Source organism: Ursus americanus, chromosome 27 (assembly GCF_024610735.1).
Source record: "Ursus americanus isolate L20-20 chromosome 27, mUrsAme1.1.p, whole genome shotgun sequence".
In the NCBI taxonomy this organism is placed as follows: domain Eukaryota; kingdom Metazoa; phylum Chordata; class Mammalia; order Carnivora; family Ursidae; genus Ursus; species Ursus americanus.
Genome location: NC_142153.1, coordinates 34,605,699 through 34,627,082, shown reverse-complemented (window position 1 = coordinate 34,627,082; position 21,384 = coordinate 34,605,699).

Here is a 21,384-nt window from a genome sequence, read left to right as displayed (position 1 = left end):
ATCTTTATCCATTCATTAACCGATGGACATTTGGGCTCTTTTCCTAATTTGGCTGTTGTTGATAATGATAGGCTGCCATATAATTTTATTGTGATATATAAAGTTATTAAACTGCTGCTTTTGGAAATGATTTCAATACATAAATTATCCTTTTCTGATAGGAGTGAACCAGGATCAGGAAAGAGACCAGGCAGATACATTGTAAATGTTATGTTTTTGTGAACTATTATGCTGAACTATGTGAGCTATTTCATGATTTTTAATTTATAAAATGGCAATTTTACATGGTTCAATCTAACACAGTTTGAATATAAAATCTTTCTTTTTGACATGTGGAAAACTTTGAATTATAGCAACCTACATATTACAAGAATTCATCTTTGTTATATTTTAAAGATCATGTAAAGTTCCACATTAATTTTTATACAAATTTTACTTCATTTGGATAATTTTTCATAGTTTAATAATTCACATTTCCTCACCTCCTCTGTACTTTGAACTGCTCATTATTTTTATCATAGCATTATAATAATAAATATTTAAATGTTTGTTTTAAATTATATTTCCATAGCATAAATTAAATTCATATTTACATAGAAAATAAGTTCTCAAGGGGCGCCTGGGTAGCTCAGTTGGTTAAGCGTCCGACTCTTCATTTTTGCTCAGTTCGTGGTCGCAGGGTTGTAGGACTGAATTGTGCATTGGGTCCAGGCAGTCTACTTGAGATTCTCTCTCTCCCTCTCTCTCTGCTCCTCCCCCACTCTCTCTCTAAAATAAATAAAGCCTTAGGAAAAAAAGTAAAGATGTTCTCAAGGAAAATATAAAACACTCATAGAAAAAATATTTACCATAAATTAAATGGCTATTCCGTGTAATGTAAATGAGACTACTACTGAAAAAACTTTCTATCATTTGGAATTTAGTAGTAATTTCCGAACAGTGACATGAGAATAAATACACCTGACACATTGAAGCACAAATAATTGTGACCAAAAATGATACACAGAGCAAATGCCACTAGATACATGTATGTTCTCTAAAAGTTTTCTTTTTTGAGACTTAAATGTATGGAGAAAAGGGAAAGTAAAATTTATACTTATTTAAGAGAATTTTATTTTTTCTAGAACACAAATAGAATTAAAAGCTCAAAAAGAATGAGAAATACACATATTCACACATACCCAAACAGGGTAATAATTTCTAAGACAGCTTTTCCCCATATCTTATGGTGAAAGGAAAATTTACCAGGTAAAGCTTGGTATTTATGACAAGTTTTCACATTGTCATTTTACTAATCCTTGAATATGAGGATTAATCACTTCTTCCAGTGACACAATATGTTCCTGTCAAGTTGAATTCTTTTTAAGAGAAAATCCACTAGCCTGAACATTTAAGATAACAAAAATCAACCTAAGTTTGTTCAACTTTCTAATACTTGAAAGTAAATATGCCTTATTGGTACATTTCTTAAAATGATATAATCCTGATGTAAAAACCAAATCACATTATAAACCAAAATGGCATGTGGCCTATAATATTAATAACTAACTTTTGTAATTCCCCAATTTATTTGCTCTCTTTAAATGAGTTTATTACCATTACGCGCAACCAGTGCTATGAAGTGATATATTACTATAAATGACAACATAGTTAAAAATAATAGATTGATGATGCATAAAATGTTTTATCCTACAATAATCTGATTATAAAATATTCACAATGAAAAATGTTCTTTATATCAAAAATTTTCCTACTCCCACTTGCCAATGATGGGAAATAAATTTATTACTAATAGTTGAGCAAAGATTATTTAATCTCAAATCACATTTCACATTTTGTAGGTCAAATAAAAAACCTAAATTCTATATTATTAAAAAAATCAAATAAAAGCAACAATAAAAATAAAATCTGCCCTAGAATGACAAGGATAATATAATAATTATGAGCACTATGTACCACAAGTCTGACCAATTCCTACCTTACTTATTTCAGTATAAGTGAAACACATGTTGAATATTTTTATATTCAGAGCAATAGGCTAGGGATGGCTGGGTGGCTCAACTGATTAAGCAGCTGCCTTCAGCTCAGATCATGATCCTAAGGTCCTGGGATCAAGTCCTGCATCAGGCTCCTTGCTCAGCGGGGAGCCTGCTTCTCCCTCTGCCTCTGCCCCTCCCCACTGCTTGTGCTCTCTCTCTCTTTGATTAAAAAAACAAAAACAAACAAACAAACAAGCAAAAGCAATAGGCTAAATCCAAAGAAATATAAGTGGTAGAGTATTTAACCAGTTTAATTTAGGTTAGTGCAATTCAATAACTTCTTTTGAGCATAAACTAGGTTTATGTACTCAGAGAACACCTAGGTACTCTCAGGGAGAACAAAAAAACTGGTTGTGTAGGCAAACCTTGAAAAATTACAACCATGTAAAGACATGATCCATTAAAAAATTCCAATGACAAACTCATGCAATGATGATTTCATAATTATGAGAAAAAAGCTAATGTTGAGTAGATGTTTGTATATTAACACTTGACTTAAACTATTTCTCTGTAATTTTATAGTTTGTATTCACTTTCCCTTGATCAATAATGCTAGAATTTTAAAATAGTATTTTTTTACATGTGCTTTACACCAGCAATGAATATGTACAAGTTCTGTGTTACGTTTACTCAAGTATTAATGAATTAGATTGAATCTTTATCTATTAAGCACGGTCAAAACCATCCATTTGCCTTATCAATTGCATTATATCTCATTTGGAAAATGATCAATAGGCAGTCTTTTTTTGAACCCAAATAAGTTATATTATGCAATTAAGTATTAATAATTATTTATCAGAATAAATAAAACTGAAAAGGATTTGTTAACTTACTGGTACCTATAAATATGTTACAGAAAACAAAGAATTTGTAGACTCATATTCTACCATAAGGCATCACTGAGATTTCTTGGACTATAGGAATTCCAAACTGAAAAGTGAGATAAGACATGCCACTCCATTGAACCTACTTACTTATCTACAGCAAAATAACACAAATAGGAAAAAAAAGGAGGAAAAAGAAGAAAAATAATTGTTCTCATTTTCTTTTTTTCTTTCAATTTTGTTAACAAGACCACTGGAAAAAAAGTACAGTTTTGTTTACTAAATTTTAGCTTGGATCTATATTTTAATGCAGTAAAACACAGTAAGTATAATTTATTTTTGCCCTTTTGGTGAATATTTCTTGTATTCATGTTCCTTCTTGATATTTTTTAAATTATGATATTAGAATATATAAGCTGTATATCTGAAATTCTTCTTGACCTATGACAGTGATATATTTAACCTCAAGAGTTACCTCTCTAATATATCATAATTTATTTTCCTTTTCATCACAATATTTAATAATAATTAGTTGGAAAATTTATTTGTAAGTGCAGTGAAAATGTTTAAATTAGTGTGACATGCAGGAAAACAGTTTTGATACTGAGTTACTTCATAAATTATAAAGTGTATGTGTTTGTTGTCATGCCAAGTTTATCACTGCAAGCATGTGGTAATGCTATATGAACCATATGTCTTCATTTTCAGGAAACGTATGGAAAGTGCTTAAGATAAGAACATTATAAAAATATGACAGGGTTGATAAAGGGTACTTTTCTAGTAAATAAACAATTCCCCATGAGAGTAAAACATGAACAATGGATAATAATGTAATTCGCCTAAAAATCTTAGCTAGATCAAATTGACAGTTCAAGTATATAAAGAGGATTACTGCACTAAGGTCATCATTGTTGTTAGTTAAAATAACCTTTAAGATTGTATGTGTGTGTGCACGTGTGTGTGTGTGTGTGTGTGTGTGTGTGTAACATGTTGAGACAGGATGATTCTAATTACATTCAACAAATATCCAGGTATCTTCCTATATCTTGGAAGTTCTTAGCCACTATCTTTAAATAAGTTTTCTGCCCTTTCACCTCTTACCTGAGACTGCAATATTGTATGAGTATTTTTTTAACGGTATTCCATAGTACATGTAGGCACTCTGAAACTCTTTTCATTCTTCGTTGTTTTCCTCTAACTGAATACTTTCAAGTTACTAAACAGATTCTTTCTTTTGCTTGATTTAGTCTGTTATTTATGCTTTCTATTGTATTTTTCTTTTCACTTATTGTATTCTTCACCTCCAGAATTTCTGTATAGTTCTTTGTTATGATTTCACTCTCTGTTAAACTTCTTATTTTGTTCATGTATTGTTTTCTGATTTCATTGAATTGTCTTTCTGTGCTTTCTTGTACTTCACTGAGCTTCCTTAAAACAACTATTTTGAATTCTTAAATGGGCACATTACAGATCTCCATTTCTTTAGAGCTGATTACTGGAAAATTATTGTATTCCTTTGGTGGTGTCCTGTTGCCTTGATTTTTCATGTTCTTTGACGTCTTGTTTTGCTGACTTTTCATTTGAAGAAGTAGTCACCTCCTCCAGTCTTACTGACTGGTATTAAGAGAGAAATACCTCTCATCAGCCCTGGGCTGAGGCTTAAAAATTTTCTATATTGGGAGAGAAAAAAGTGGGTCTCTTTGGAGCATCCTTTACTGCCAGGAAAGCCAGGTGCTTACTCACATGCTCTCACTTCCCCGGTGGGAGAAGTGACTGGCCAAGAAGGGTTCTCTTGTCACTGAGTTATGGCTCCTTGGAGAGGAGTGAACATGTGAGGTGAGACTGTTCCTCTTACTCTCTTCAATTCATCCAATCTCGAAGTATTTTTATTCCAAAGGTGTGCTGGAATTCTCCACTGGACTCCTGGACTTCCACAAAGGCATTCTTATCTGTGAATGTTTGCTAAAATCAGTGTTCTTTGATGGAAAGATAGTAGAAAACTCCTATTTCACTATTTTAATGATGTAACTCCTGTATAAACTTTCTAGTGTAACTATTTTTTAATGTTTTTTATTATATTATGTTAGTCACCATACAGTACATCCCTGATTTATGATGTAAAGTTCGATGATTCATTAGTTGTGTATAACACCCAGTGCACCATGCAATACGTGCCCTCCTTACTACCCATCACCAGTCTATCCCATTCCCCCACCCCCTCCCCTCTGAAGCTCTCAGTTTGTTTCTCAGAGTCCATAGTCTCTCATGCTTCATTTCCCCTTCTGATTACCCCCCCTTTCTTTATCCCTTTCTTCCCCTACCGATCTTCCTAGTTCTTATGTTCCATAGATGAGAGAAACCATATGATAATTGTCTTTCTCTGCTTGACTTATTTCACTTAGCATTATCTCCACCACTGCCGTCCATGTTGCAGCAAATGTTGAAAAATCATTCTTTCTGAAAGCTGAGTAATATTCCATTGTATATATGGACCACAACTTCTTAATCCAGTCATCTGTTGAAGGGCATCTCGGCTCTTTTCACGATTTAGCTGTTGTGGACAATGCTGCTATGAACATTGGGGTGCATATGGCCCTTCTCTTCACTATGTCTGTATCTTTGGGGTAAATACCCAGTAGTGCAATGGCTGGGTCATAGGGTAGCTCAATTTTTAACTTTTTAAGGGACCTCCACACTGTTTTCCAGAGTGGCTGTACCAACTTGTTTTCCCACCAACAATGCAGGAGGGATCCCATTTCTCCACATCCTCTCCAGCAATTGTTGTTTCTTGCCTTGTCAATTTTTGCCATTCTAACTAGCATAAGGTGGTATCTTAGTGTGGTTTTGATTTGAATTTCCCTGATGGCTAATGATTTTGAACATTATTCATGTGTCTGTTAGCCATTTGTATGTCATCATTGGAAAAGTGTCTGTTCATATCTTCTGCCCATTTTATGATTTGTTTATTTGTTTCTTGTGTATTGAGTTTGAGAAGTTCTTTGTAGATCTTGGATACCAGTCTTTTATCTGTAGTGTCATTTGCAAATATATTCTCCCATTCCGTGGGCTGCCTCTTAGTTTTTTTGACTGTTTCCTTGGCTGTGCAGAAGCTTTTTATCTTGATGAAGTCCCACACGTTCATTTTATCTTTTGTTTCTCTTGCCTTTGGAGATGTGTCATGAAAGAGTTTGCTTTGGCCGATGTAATAGAGGGTGCTGCCTATGATCTCCTCTAGGATTTTGATGGATTCCTGTCTCACATCGAGGTCTTTCGTCCATTTGGAGTTTATCTTTGTGTATGGTGTGAGAGAGTGGTCAAGTTTCAGTCTTTTGCATGTAGCTGTCCAATTTTCCCAGCACTATTTATTGAAGAGACTGTCTTTTTTCACCGGATGTTTTTTCCTGCTTTGTCAAAGATAAGTTGCCCAAAGAGCCGAGGGTCCATTTCTGGGTTCTCTATTCTGTTCCATTGGTCTATGTGTCTGTTTTTGTGCCAGTACCATGCTGTCTTTGTGATCACAGCTTTGTAGTACAGCTCGAAATCCGGCATTGTGATGCCCCCAGCTTTGTTTTTCCTTTTCAACAGTTCCTTGGCGATTCGGGGCCTTTTCTGGTTCCATACAAATTTAAGGACTATTTGTTCCAGTTCCTTGAAAAATGTTATCGGTATTTTGATCGGGATAGCATTGAAAGTGTAGATTGCTCTGGGTAGCATGGACATTTTAACTATGTTAATTCTTCCGATCCATGAGCATGGAATATTTTTCCATCTTTTTGTGTCTTCCTCAATGTCTTTCAAGAGTGATTTATAGTTTCTAGAATATAGGTCCTTTACGTCTCTGGTTAAGTTAATTCCAAGGTAATGTATGGTTTTTGGTGCTATTGTAAATGGGATGGATTCCCTAATTTCTCTTTCTTCAGTCTCATTATTCGTGTATAGAAATGCAACTGATTTCTGAGCATTGATTTTGTATCCCGCCACATTACTGAATTGCTCTATAACTTCTAACAGTTTGGGAGTAGATTCTTTTGGGTTTTCCATATAGAGTATCATGTCATCTGCGAAGAGAGACATTTTGACTTCTTCTTTGCTGATTTGGATACCTTTTATCCCTTTTTGTTGTCTGATTGCTGTTGCAAGGAGTTCTAGTACTATGGTGAACAATAATGGCGAGAGTGGGCATCCTTGCCGTGTTCCTGGAAAGGCTTCCAGCTTTTCCTCATAGAGAATGATATTTGCTGTAGGCTTTTCATAGATGGTTTTTATGAGATTGAGGAATGTACCCTGTATCCCTACACTCTGAAGGGTTTTAATCAGGAAAGGATGCTGTATTTTGTCAAATGCTTTTTCTGCATCTATTGAGAGAATCATATGATTTTTGAATTTTTCTTTCTGGATAAAATCTAAGACACTGACAGATTTGCGAATGTTGAACCACCCTTGCATCCCAGGGATGAATCCCACTTGGTCATGATGGATAATCCTTTTAATGTACTGTTGGATTCTATTAGTCAGGATCTTGTTGAGGATTTTGGCGTCCATATTCATTAGGGAAATCGGTCTGTAATTCTCCTTTTTGAGGGTGTCTTTGCCTGGTATGGGGATCAAGGTAATATTGGCCTCATAGAATGAGTTTGGTAGCTTTCCTTCTGCTTCTATTTTTTGAAATAGCTTTAGGAGAATAGGTATTATTTCTTCTTTGGATAGGTATTATTTCTTCTTTGAAAACCATCCGGGCCTGGAGTTTTGTTTTTTGGAAGGTTGTTTATCACTGACTCAATCTCTTCATAATTAATTGGCCTGTTTAAAAAATCAATTTCTTCCTGTTTCAGTCTTGGTAGTTTATAGGTTTCCAGGAAGGCCTCCATCTCTTCCAGATTGCTTAATTTATTGGCATAAAGCTGTTCATAAAAGCTTCTAATAAACATTCCAATTTCATTGGTTTGGTTGTGACCTCTCCTTTTTCATTCATAATTTTATTAATTTGGGTCCTTTCTCTATTCTTTTGGATAAGTCTTGCCAGTGGTCTGTCAATTTTATTGATTCTCTCAAAGAACAAGCTTCTAGTTCTGTTGTTCTGCTCTACTGTACTCTTGGTTTCTAATTCATTGATTTCTGCTCTAATCTTGGTCAACTGCTTCCTCGTGCGTGGATTAGGCCTGTCCCTCTGTTGCTGTTCCAGCTTCTTGAGGTGAGAATATAAAAACTGCAATTTAGATTTCTCTATTCTTTTGAGTGAGGCTTGGATGGCTATGTATTTCCCCCTTAGGACTGCCTTTGCAATATTCCATAGGTTTTGGACCATTGTGTTTTCATTCTCGTTGGTATCCATAAATTGTTTAAATTGATTTTTGATTTCCTGGTTTATCAAATCATTCCTGAGCAGGATGGTTCTTAGTCTCCAAGTGTTTGAGTTTCTTCCAAATTTTTCCTTGTGGTTGAGTTCCAATTTCAAAGCGTTGTGGTCTGAGAATATGCGGGGAATAATTTCAGTCTTTTGGTATCGGCTGAGACCTGTTTTGTGTCCCAGCACATGGTCTATTCTTGAGAATGTCCCATGGGCATTAGAATAGAATGAGTATTCTTTGGTTCTGGGTTGTAGTGTTCTATATATATCTATGAGGTCCAACTCGTCGAGTATGGCATTCAAAGCCCTTGTTTCTTTGTCGATTTTTTGCATGGGTGTTCTGTCTATTGCTGATAGTGGTGTGTTGAGGTCCCCTACTATTAACATATTTTTATCTATATGTCTCTTTATTCTGGTTAAAAGTTGGCTTGTGTATCTTGCTGCTCCCCTGTTGGGGGCATAGATATTTATAATTGTCATATCCACTTGTTGGATACATCCTTTAAGAATAATATAGTGCCCTTCTGTGTCTCTAACTGTAGTCTTTAGTTTAAAATCCAATCTGTCTGATATGAGAATTGCTACCCCAGCTTTCTTTTGAGGTCCATTGGCGTGAAAGATGGTATTCCATCCCTTTACTTTCAGTCTGAATGTATCTTTAGGTTCAAAATGAGTCTCTTGTAGACAGCAAATGGATGGGTCATGTCTTTTTATCCAATCTTCAACCCTGTGACGTTTTATGGGAGCATTTAGGCCATTTACACTGAGGCTGATTATTGAGAGATATGATTTTAATGATGCCATGTTGCCAGTACAGTCTTTGTTTCTATCGATTGTGACTTTCTCTTCTGTATCACTCTTGGGGCCTGTTTACCTTTATAGAACCCCCCTTGATATCTCCTGTAGGACTGGTTTCGTGGTTACAAAATTGGTCAATGACTGGCCATTCTGGAAGGTCTTTATTTCTCCATCAATTCTGAACGACAGCCTTGCTGGATAAAGGATGCGTGGCTGCATGTTTTTCTCTGAAAGAGCTTTAAAAATGCCCCCCAAACCCTTTTTCTCATTCCACGTCTATGTAGACAGGTCTGACATAATTCTGATACCTTTGCCTTGGTACGTGAGAAATTTCTTTGCCCTGGCCACTTTCCATACTGTAGCCTTGGACCTAATATTTGCGAATTGCACTATGACGTGACGTGGCATAGGTTTGTCGTGGTTGAGCTTGGGAGGGGTCCTCTCTGCCTCTTGGACACGAATGTTTGTTTCCCTTGCTAGATTAGGGAAGTTTTCAGCTACAATTTGTTCAAATATCTCTTCTAGACCTCTGTTTTTCTCCACCCCCTCGGGAATGCTGATGATTCTGACATTGGAACGTTTCATTGAGTCAGTAATCTCCCATAACCTACATTCTTGCGCATGAATTTTTTTAAGTCCAGATTCTATCTTAGCTTTCTCTTCTACTAACCCATTCTCCAATTCGCTGATACGTTCTTCTGCCTCATTCATCCTGGCTGTCAGAGCCTCTAGTTTTGACTGCATTTGGCTCATAGAAATTTTAATTTCTGCCAGATTCGCTCTCATTTCCACCCTTAGAGATTCTATATTCTCATTAACATTTTCATTAATACTTTTTTCAAGTCTACACATCATCTTAACCATTGTTACTCTGAATTCCATGTCTGATAATTTGGTTATATCCATATCCATTAGTTCTGTGGCAGAGGCCACAGACTCATTTTCTTTTCTTTGCTGGGGGGGACCTCTCCTTCTCGTCATTCTGATGAGGAGATGTTGCAGGGTTGTCCAGAGCCCAAATTACTGACCGGGACCCAGGCCGTGTGCCCTTGTTTTATAGGGATCTTAGGGATGTGGGCTTCTTAATTTTTCAGCCTGCCTTCTAGGGGAGGGGCCTACCGTGCCGATATTCAGGCAACCCTGTTTGGGTAGAGTCTCCGTGTCCCCTGCGAGGGGGGATGGGGATGGGCACACTGTGAGCCGGTGTTTCCAGACTTTTGTTCTCTGGCGGTTTTCCCTGGCGGTTTGCTGTGCCTCTTCTGAGAGTCAGAGCAGCAGTGGCCGAATCTCAGCCTCTATCTCAGAACAGAGGGATCGCAGACCGTTCTCCACTGATGTTCTGGCCACTTTAACTCTGTTTCTGTTGGTGCTGCTCAACCCTATGGCGTCCCGGGATGAACGCCCCATAGCCGGTGTCCCAGCCCTCACTTCCACAGCTGGCGTGTTGCTGTCCTTTGTGTTTCTAACACCGCCAGCCGCACCCCGTGCGCTCCTGGAGCTCCCAGTCTCAGTCTGGTTCCAGTGAGCACACTGAGCTCTGGTTTACAGTCTGGTGGCGCTCCTTCCCCGGCTCATGGTCTCAGTCTGCTCTCTCACTGGTGCCGGTCCGCGAGTCCGCCCACTCCCCATGCAGGTGGCTACCGTTTCCTGGCACCCGAATGCGGCGGCTCCCTCCCCCTTCCATTTATCTCCCGATATCTGTGTGCGGTTTCACGGCTCCCCTCTTGGTACCTCAATACTCAGCACTGGAGATGTTCATTTGTAGAGATTCAGATGTATCGTCCTGCGTCTCAGGCTGATTCTGTGGATGTTCAGGCTGGTCTGGCACCTATCCAACTCAATTCAGGGGACCGGCTGAAAAAGGGGTCCCCTATTCCTCCACCATCTTAACTCTCACCTTTTTTTTTTTTTTTTAATAACCTCCAAACCCAGTGTGGAGCCCTGTATGGGGCGTGAATTCACGACCCTGAGATCAAGACCTGAGCTGAGATCAAGAGTCAGGAAACTAACTGACTGAACCACCCAGGTGCCCATATATATATGTAGAGAGAGAGGGAGAGATTTTCCTCAAATAGGAACAGTTGATCAAATGAAACAAATTTTTTAATATATTTGAGATGATCCCATAATTATTGTCTTGACCCATAAATATGATGAATTTTATTAATCATTTGTATCATATTGAACTATTATTCACATATCATTTTTTGACAGTACTGTAGAGTTTTACTTACCAAGGTGTGACTTAAAAATTTGCAGTCTTATTTATGAGTGAGATTGCCTGATTGTGTATGTTAGTAGCATTTTATGGAAATATATCATAGATATAGACAGGGACACAATAGTGATTGCAATGACTATGATAAATTATCACATAGTTAACATGTGCATGTAGTGGCTCCTCTGATGAGGACTCAGAAAATTATTGGATCTCTGGAAGCATCCCATTTGTCCCCTTCCAACAGTGCTTCCCCCTAATGATAAACATATCCTGATTTTTGACAATGTGAATTAGATTTACTTGTTTTTACCTGTTTTATCTGTGTAAATGGAATCACAAAGTTGCACAATTAGTCCTCCAATTTATTGATGTTTTATCATTAATATTATAAAAAAATTTAGAGCTTGAGGCTGTTTTCATAGTCAAACACAATTTTCCACTTTTAACCTCTTTTCCAATTAGAGAATCCATTTATATCTGTTAGATCAAATTAATTTTCTTATATTCTCCATACTTACTTAGTTTTACTTAATTTGGCATAGGTGGACAAAAGATAAAGATTCCAATTTCTGATGATTCTATTAACTCCTTTATCTCTTTCTTTGTTATGCAGGCATTATGAGTTAAAGGCTGTGCTCTTTGGTTCATAAATATTTGTATTCCTTTCTCATTGTGCATTGTAAATGTCATCTTATTAAATTACATTTGTTACCATTTGTCTAATTTTAGAAACGAAAACGATATTTTAATTTTCTTTAACTTTTTAGTACTTTCAAAATATTCTGTGGTTATATTTTACTTTTAGTTCAAACATAGATTACACAAACCAATGATTAAAATCCACATTTTATAATAAAAAGTCAATCATTTGCTTTATTTTCACTGCTAACTGTTTGAGATCTGTTGATAACCGTGTATATTGTAAGCAATTAAGTGAAATAGTTAAATGAACTAGATAACTTGCCAGGTGTCCCAATCTTTCTTCCCAGTTTTTTCAGACATGATGGCATTACATATTTGGAAGTCTTTCTGTTTTATCAAAAGTGTAAAAGACAGTAATACTTTTCTACTAAAACTACCAATCAAATTTTGATGATGTCTTTATTAGTAATAAGTATCAAGTCTTTGGGTAGATTCTGGATGTGAAATGTAAAGTAATTGTCTTAGCAGAAACATAATGCAATTTGTCAACTTCAAAGGATATTAAATTAGCACACATAACATCATTATAAATTCTGAGATCCACAAACAAAATTACTTATGGAAAAGTTATTTGTACATCCAAACACTTTGGAAGATCAGTCTTCAAAATCACCTTTCCTAAATAAAGGTGACCTATATAATTTTTGTATTAGCTTAAAATTAAGTAATATATTTTATGATAGCTATGGAAATATTGCATTAAATACCACTTCTCTAAATATAATGTGAGCTTTCAATTTTTATCACATAAAAATGTGTTCCACCTCAACCTGTTCATAGTTTCATTTACGTTTTCACAAAGCTTCTTAAAATAAATAAGCAGAAGCATAGTAATCTTGGGAGAACTGGAATATCTAAATACTTTTATGCATTTCTTCAAATGATATATTTTAAAATATAACACCACTAGTCATCAAAAGCACTATGACTCTATGACTCTATTATAGGACAATTACAAAATTTATCATTGAAAATATTATCTTCCAGAAGTAGTGAGGTATCATGGAATAAACATTAAATTGGCATTTAAAAGAAAAAAAGGGCTATAGTTTTATGTGTGCCATTTATGACTTAACTAATTTTAATTTAGCCTTATTCTGTAAAATGAGATTAATAATGTTTGGCCAGTTTCCTCATGTATTTCTTGGGAAAATAAAGTCTGAAAAAATTATTTTAAATTATAAAGCACCACTCAAATATTAGGTGGTATTATATGGGCTTAGTGACAGAACTCCAACTGAATTCATTTAATTACTATGGTTTGTATATTTAATCTGTATTTTAAAAGTATGGCTTCAAAATTCATAAAATTATGTTCTTATTAAAATTGACTTTTTCTTTAAATTATATTTCTGGCTACAATGTGGGAAATGAGGTAGAAATCATACGAAAACAAAATTTCTAAGCTTAATGGTCTAGATTGTACTTAAATTGAGTTCCTCTTCTATTATGTTAATTTAAAACACATTAATAATTATTATGATTAATATTCAATATATCAGAAAGTCTGCTGAACATTATCAAAATACATGACCACATTTTATTTCAAATCTTGTCAATATTTATAAAAAGTAATGTATAAAAGTAAGCTCCAGGTTAGATATTAACATTTAAATAGAGGTGTTATTTGTATATGATTTAAGAATGCTCATTAATCAAAATATTTTAAAAATATATCAAGATTTCAATAAATATTTTTTTCTTTAGTAGCAACTCTAATCCTAATTCTAAAAGCACTTGTTTAGTACATATTGATAGAAATTAGCTTGACATTTAGGCATTTCCCATTAGCCTTAGTAGAATCAGATGAAACTATTATGTCTGTGTACTGTTGTGGGCAAGGTGGGAATGAATCTTTACTTATTCTCCATGTATATTTTCAATTGTAAAGTCTATTTACATTTTGGTTTAGTGATAATCACAGGCTCACAGCTGTAGTTGCAATAGGAAATCTGGAAGAATTTTAATAGATTAGAAAAAAGTAGAAAGTATGAAGATTGCTGAGTTTCCCCCAGCAATTTGTGACATCTACATACTAAAAAGACTGGTTCTTTTATACCACATGGATAAAATTGTTCTGTTACACACATTAGCCAACTGTTATTTTCTATTCTGAGAAACCAAGATAATGTCTTTTGGGACACTTCACAAGGAAGAAAATTCCCACCATGAGCAAAAAGACAACAAAGCATGCATTTAACATTTGTCTACCTAAATACACATTGTACTATATCAAGGCACATTTCTTTATAGTAAAAATAACTTTTATTTTTTAGTGTGCTCAGAGATAAACTGAGGTACACTAAAATTTAGAAGGGTTTATTTGAGTAACCATCGGTTCAAATTCAGCAGCACAAAACAAAAATGGTTAGAAACACTCTACTGACAGGTGCTAAAGAAAGGCTTTATAGAGAAGACATGAAAGTAAAGTAAAGGAATGTTTTAATTGCTGTAGCTTAAGCAGTTGTCTCATTGGGAAAGCCTAACTGACTGTTTATAATCAGTTGTTCTTAAGTTTTGTGTACATGGATTTGGTGCATTGACTCTGGCTTACATTTTGGTTTGCTTGCATAGGTCACCAAGGCACTAGAGCCACCCTAATCTAATGGGCTTCTTGTTTAATTAGTTTAGCAATTCCCCTCTTTTGGTCACCTCTCGTACATGTGATATTGAGCACATATTTGGTAGACCATCAGGGTTAAGTTGTTTTTGTCTAATTGTGAAATGTATAGTTTATCATGTCATGTCTGTGGAAGAATGGTTTTTGCTGTTCATCTCATCGTTCATCTTGTTTCCGTTGCTCCAACCTCAGTAAGAACAGCTGATACGTCCTCAGGAATAATCCTACTAACATGACAAAAAATTCACTGCTGACGGCTATAAACATATATCTAACACTATTGAGAGAACACAGGGCCGCCAGAGAGACTATAGCCGTGACTATTAGGAGGGAAATGCCAAGAGACTAAAGTATGCTCCTTAGCAAGAGCCCACAAAACAAACAAACAAACAAAAAAAAAAGCAAAATAAAAAACGCTTAGTAAAAATAAATCAAAGAATGTACCCGAAGAGCCATCAACCTCATTTAGCAAATGGTTTCTTAAATTCTTGTGTTTGAGTTTCTGTAATAAGAGGAGTGTAGATGCTACAGTAAGAGGCATTTTCTAGGGTACAGACTTCTTATTTAGCCAACAAGTAATCTAATGCAATACTATTATCTAAATAAATAAATCGATGATAAAGAGGCATATTTTTAGATAACATATTCTGCTACCCTTCATTCCCTGCTTTTGAAACTTCCCCAAGTTTCACAGTCCAGAAGTTTAGTTGATAGATTGCTCCATCTCAATGAACCAGTCTCTTAGTCCTAAAAATAGGTCAATTCAGTTAAACAGTTGTCTTAGTTTTAGGAAATGGTGTTGCAAGCAGGCTCCCAAAGTTAGAAGCATATGGTGGGTGCAATCAGGTATTTAACAAGAGGTATTTCTATGAAAACAGAAGAAAAATAAAGGGTGGAGCAGACTATAAATCATTTTTTGAGTCCAGAGGGCAGCCAGTTGAGATTCCCAGATAGTGGGTTTCTAGATGTTGGACTGGAAGCATCTCTTATAGTATAAATGTCATCCAGTGTTCTGGTGATCTTTCTGAGTGGCCCACAAGCAAAAGGCACAAGGTTAAAGAAAATAGCTATTGAGGCACCTGGGTGGCTCAGTCAGTTAAGTGTCTGCCTTTGGCTCAGGTTGTGATCCCAGGGTCCAGAGATCGAGCCCCATATCAGGCTCTGTGCTCGGCACAGAGTCTGCTTGTCTCTCTCCCTCTGCTCCTCACCCAGCTTGCTCGCTGGCTCTCTCCCTCTCTCTCAAATAAATAAATGAATAAAATCTTTAAAAAAAGAAAATAGTTCTTTAAATCTGAAAAACAATACATTGAAGAACTAAAAATGTTTCCACCAGAGTCATTGAAACTATAATCATCTTTAGTTTATCCAGTCCCATGTAATTAATTTTTGTTTTGCTTGGTCTTGGCTTAGCAGTTTTATGAATCCATCAGTTTCTTATTAGAAACTTGCCCATTTCAGTGGTATGATCCAGGAATCTTTCTCAGTCCTTTCTGTGAATCTCTTTGAAGATGAAACACTTCTGCAAAGACATCAGCGTAAAACAGAAACTGTCTGTAAATGACAAAATACGTTAAAGTGGCTATGGTTAAAGATTTGATGAGAGTTCATTATAATGCAGTTGACAGAGCAGCCTCATTATTTTTGTGGCATGCAATTGTTTAGAATAACAACTGTAATGACTAGTAAAATCATACTAGGACATATCAGATATCTAGGAATTTCATACAATTTCTGGAACACTTATATTAATAACATGTATCCATACAATTAAACCTAAATAATATTTAGCATTACTTTTGGTTTGTTTTTTAATTTGGCAATGCTTCTCACAAAATTTAGCTTATCAAATAAACTTAATTATACTACATCATCTCTTCTTTTATAAGGAAAGAGCACACATATTTTGAGATTTTTTTTCAGGGATCCCCTGGAAAATCTCAAAGTTATTTTGAGGACAGAAAGATTTCATCGTTAGAATATTGATTTGGGAAGTTTGTCAACAACATCAAAAAGTTTAAAACAATGGATAAAATAGGATCAATATCACTGTTACACAATACTTAGTTTGACCAAGTGACAATTAGAGACTTAAAAGGCAAACACAGAGAGTTATATAGTTGTAAAAAAACCCAAACAAAACAAAACAAAACAAAACGAAAACTGAAAAAACCTTCTGCTCATCTAATAGAGAAAACATATGTCTCCCAGGTAATTAAACGCCTAATAAAGACAACATGAAGCACAGGAAATTATTTGAGTAAGACAGAAAACCTTTGCTTTTCAGATAGATCACACAAAAGTTAAAGACAAACCTTTTAGAATCTTACTAAGAACAGACCAATAGTCCAAGAAAATTTATCCTTTTAACATATGAAATAAAATTAAAATTTAGTTTTAGGTAGGCACAATATTGATATTAAAGCTTATTTTTAAAACTCATACAATAAATTCATCCAATTTTAGCGAGCTTGACCAGATAAGATTCATTAGCCTCTTCTCTAACCCTCTCTCTCTCTTTCTTTTTCTCTCTCCCAACTTCCTACACCCATTTAGTTTTTGTCCTTTATTCAGTCTTTTCCATTCTGAAAATAGTTATTCTCCTGTAAGACAAAATTACTTTATTTTCCCTTAAAAAAAAAATGTGTCTCCATACCTTATACCTTTTCTCATCAAAAAATGCATCCTACTTTCCTTGTATACAGAACTGTCTCCCTTATTATTTTTCTTAGTTTTAATTATAAATATTGAATAGAAGTCTTAATCTTTAGAAAACTTAATTTCTAATGAAAACTAAGAGGTAAGTAAGTGTGGACTGTTAACACCAATATCCTATAGATTGGCAAAAAAATTCATTTCATATTTTCTGGATGTATGTTCTTCCTCATATTAATTTTTTCAGTGTGTCACAAGACATGTTTATTAACAGATCCAAACTTCTTTAGTACCTCTGTAATAAGCTAAGAGTAGATAAAGCTCAATTTAGTAGCTTTAATATTTTACCTTGAGAATAACCTAGATTTCAATGAATATACAACATTTAACAGTGTAACTTTAAGCCTTCAAGTTACCAATTTTGGATCTATTTGATTTACTCATTCTTAATTATTATGTATAGATACCTCAGGAAAACGTCACAAGACATTTAGCAATCATATTGTTATTTTTCTTGCTGATAAATTTCATAACAGAGATAATATGAGCTTATTTGACTAGTAAACCTACGTAGAATGAAAGTTGTATACCTTTATATTATTTTTAACGTCAATAACTCTAAAGACATGCCTGTTTTAATTAAGCCAACAAACTTGAAATAGCTTTTATTTACCAAAGATCATCCAAGATCACATGAACTTAGGAAACATTAAGGTTAGTTTCTGTATTTTTGAGAGAACACTTAATTTTATATTAGTGCTTACTTTTCTTTAAGACAATTAAAAATAGCTCTCTTACAAATTAACATTGGAAATACAATCCAGAGGTAAAACAATAACACCTAGACATACTTAAATCTACAGACAGATCTTTAAAGTTTTTAACCATGAGTCAAGTATATACAAGATAATACCAAGCTTACTACTTTATAAAAGAATACTTGGATTCAGAAATTGTGTTTCTGACAGTTGGAATTAGCTCAGATTACCCACTTAGATGGCTAAAGCTTTTTATTAATATTTGTGAAAAGACTTAAGATTTTTAAATTTGGCTTTTGGAAGGAATGTTTTAAAGAGGAAATTTTTAATTAATTTAGTCTCTTAGAAACTTCTGCATACCAATACAAAATGTGTTTCATTAAGTTTGGGGAGATTTAGGACCTCTTTTTCTCTAGGGCTCCTCATAAATGGATAAACAAGGTTAAAAGTTTCCTGCGGTGACCACTATAATTCAAGATTATCTTTGATAAGGTTAATCGCTTGTTCAGAAAAACATAGCTTTGTGCCTATAATGTTTATACATATAGTGAGCCAGGGAAGAGTCCCAGACCCTTTGGACTCAAGAGGAACCCATCTGCCTTTTTGTTCTTGTAAAAGCAGATTTACTTACCTGAGGCCTTGTCATGAGCACGCTAGGAAGGCGCACACATGACTTGTGCCTTTTCCACAGTATCATTTTTATTCAATCATAAAGCCAAGTTAATCACCATTATAAAGCAGGTTCAGGATTCCAAACTCAGTGACGTTTCACCATGTGATTGAAGTTGGCTTCTTACACAGCACACGGAGCAGGACAGAAGACACATCGCACAACAAACAAGACGGCAGAAAGGTGTAGGAAGTTACCGAACCAAACCCAAAGTCAGCCTGTGGGTGCCCAGTTGAGATAAGGCCTCAATCTGGTTCGGGTCAGCTCTCGGCACTTACTGCTTATTTTGTCGGAGCGGGGAAGGATTTCGGTTCTATTCGAGATCCATAAGCAGAGCCTTCCCTGGCAGCTGTCTTTTTAAGTGGTCAGACACAGGGGTCTGTCTGAGGAGGCTGACAGTTCATTGCCAAAATCCTCCCCTTTTAAAGGGATTTAATCGGCCCTGGGGCTCTGCAGACCTCCTCTGCTCCTGCTTGTTATCAGTTCTGAGGTGTCAGCTGACGCTGCACCCCGCGATATGTCATAGTTGCCGCACCTTTAACTGCTGGGTCATTGCTTGACACGGGCTCCTGCGGGACAGGAGAGCCTCCGTTTTGCTCTCTGCAGACCTCACATTGGACCCCATCCGGTTTAGAACAGAACCAGTGCAGCTCCATATCCAGCACCGAAAAAGAAATGCTCAAATAATCCAAGTTCCTAATGAGAAACAGTGGGGCTCAGGTCTGAGAGGGACTCATCCCCCACCCCACCCCACCCCCCACCCCCACCCCCACCCCCACCCCGTTTTCTGGGGCAGCGAGAAATCCGCGAACCTGAGCGACTGGGCACATTCCTTCACTCCACTGCTCATTACTCCCTTCCAACCTCGCTTCTGAAATCAGAACTTTTAAAAGAGAAACTGAGGTACATTAATATTTTGAAGAGTTCATTTGAGCAAACATTGATTCCAGTCAGGCATCTGACAAACTGAAAATAGGGGCACTCCACTGACTGGAGCAGGAGAAAGGCTTTTTACAAAGAAGGCAGAAAGCAAAGCAAAGCAATTAGATTAGATTGGCTGTAGCTTAATCGTTTTCTTTCTTTGTGGAAGCCTGGTTACCTGTTTGTGATTAGGTGTTCTTAAATTTTCTCAGATTTGAGTGCATTGACTCTGGCTTAAGTTTCTGTTTACTTGCATAGGCCACCAAAGCATCCAAACCTCAGTCTCGTGGCCTTTTCGCTCTATTATTTTAGCAAATGTATTGTTTTCAAGTACAGTGATATTTTTTAAGTAGCCACGCTGAGTTATATTAGATTGAATGTTATTACTCTGTGCAAAAGTTAAAATGACATGTAATGCTGGAAAATTTGGGGAGGAAATCGAACATATTTTAAACTGAATCCTTAAAATAAAATGCACATAAAATGTTAACTGTTGTTTGAATCCATAGCAACATAGTCTACTAGTTTGTCAATCTGGAAAAGGAATTATAAATGTGTACCATATTTTGTACTCAGAAATATGTTTTTTTAACAGCCTAAAATTTAAAAAATTATCTCGTATGTCTGTTACCTCCTGGGCATTTGCCCTTTGATCTTGCCTCCTCCTTTAACATTATATAAATGTTTTTCTTTTTTCTTTCTTTTTTTCCTTTAAGCAACTATGAAATAAGTTTAGTTTAGTTTTATTGTACTTGACCTCAATGAGCTATAAGGAGAAATAACTTGTAAAAGGATAATTACAATATAATGTTAGTACTGTGAAACAAAATGCTCAAGTTACAATAGAAGAATGGATAACATACACATTAAAACACAGAGGTTGAGTTAGGGAAGTTTTTCGGGGGATGATGCATTTAAAGAAGTTAATTAGGTACAGAACAGTGAAAGGAGGGAAGGAAAGGTCTTAATCATTTTAAAGAAAGACGTGGAAACAAACCTATTAGCTCAAATATGGCCCCTCCCAACCAAACTCTTCTCCATGTCCTCAATTACATAGCCAGTGCTTATACCATCAGTAAGCAGTTTTCCCCTCTCTAAGGTTTTCTGTTGATAAAAATTATCATTTAGCTTTTTGACAGTTTTTTTTCAAGTTTTTATTTAAATTCCAGTTGGTTAACATACAGTGTAATATTAGTTTCAGGTATAGAATTTAGTGATTCATTACTTATATGCCACACACAGTGCTCATCATAAGTGCCGTCCTTAATCCTCATCCCCCATCTAGCCCATTCCCTGCCCACTCTCCTCCCCTCCAGTAACTCTCAGTTTGTTCTCTATAGTTAAGAGTCTATTTCTTGGTTTACCTCTCTCTCTCTCTCTCTTTTTTTTTAATATGTTCATGTTTTGTTTCTTAAATTGCACATATGAGTGAAATCATATGTATTTGTCTTTCTGTGACTGATTTATTTTGGTTGGCATAATACTCTCTAGCTTCATCCATGTCTTTGCAAATCCCAAGATTTCATTCTATTTTATTTTATATATATATATGATATATATATATAATACATATGTATCATATATATATTATATATATGTAAATGGCAGCATTATCAACAATAGCGAAATTATAGAAAGAGCCCAAATGTCCATCGACTAATGAATGGATATATGCTTCTATAAACATCGGGGTGCATGTTCCCTTTCAAATCTGTATTTTTTTATCATTTGGGTAAATACCTAGCTAGTAGTACAATTGCTAGGCTATAGGATAGTTCTATTTTTAACTTTCTGAGGAACTTCCACACTGTTTTCCACAGTGACTGCACCAG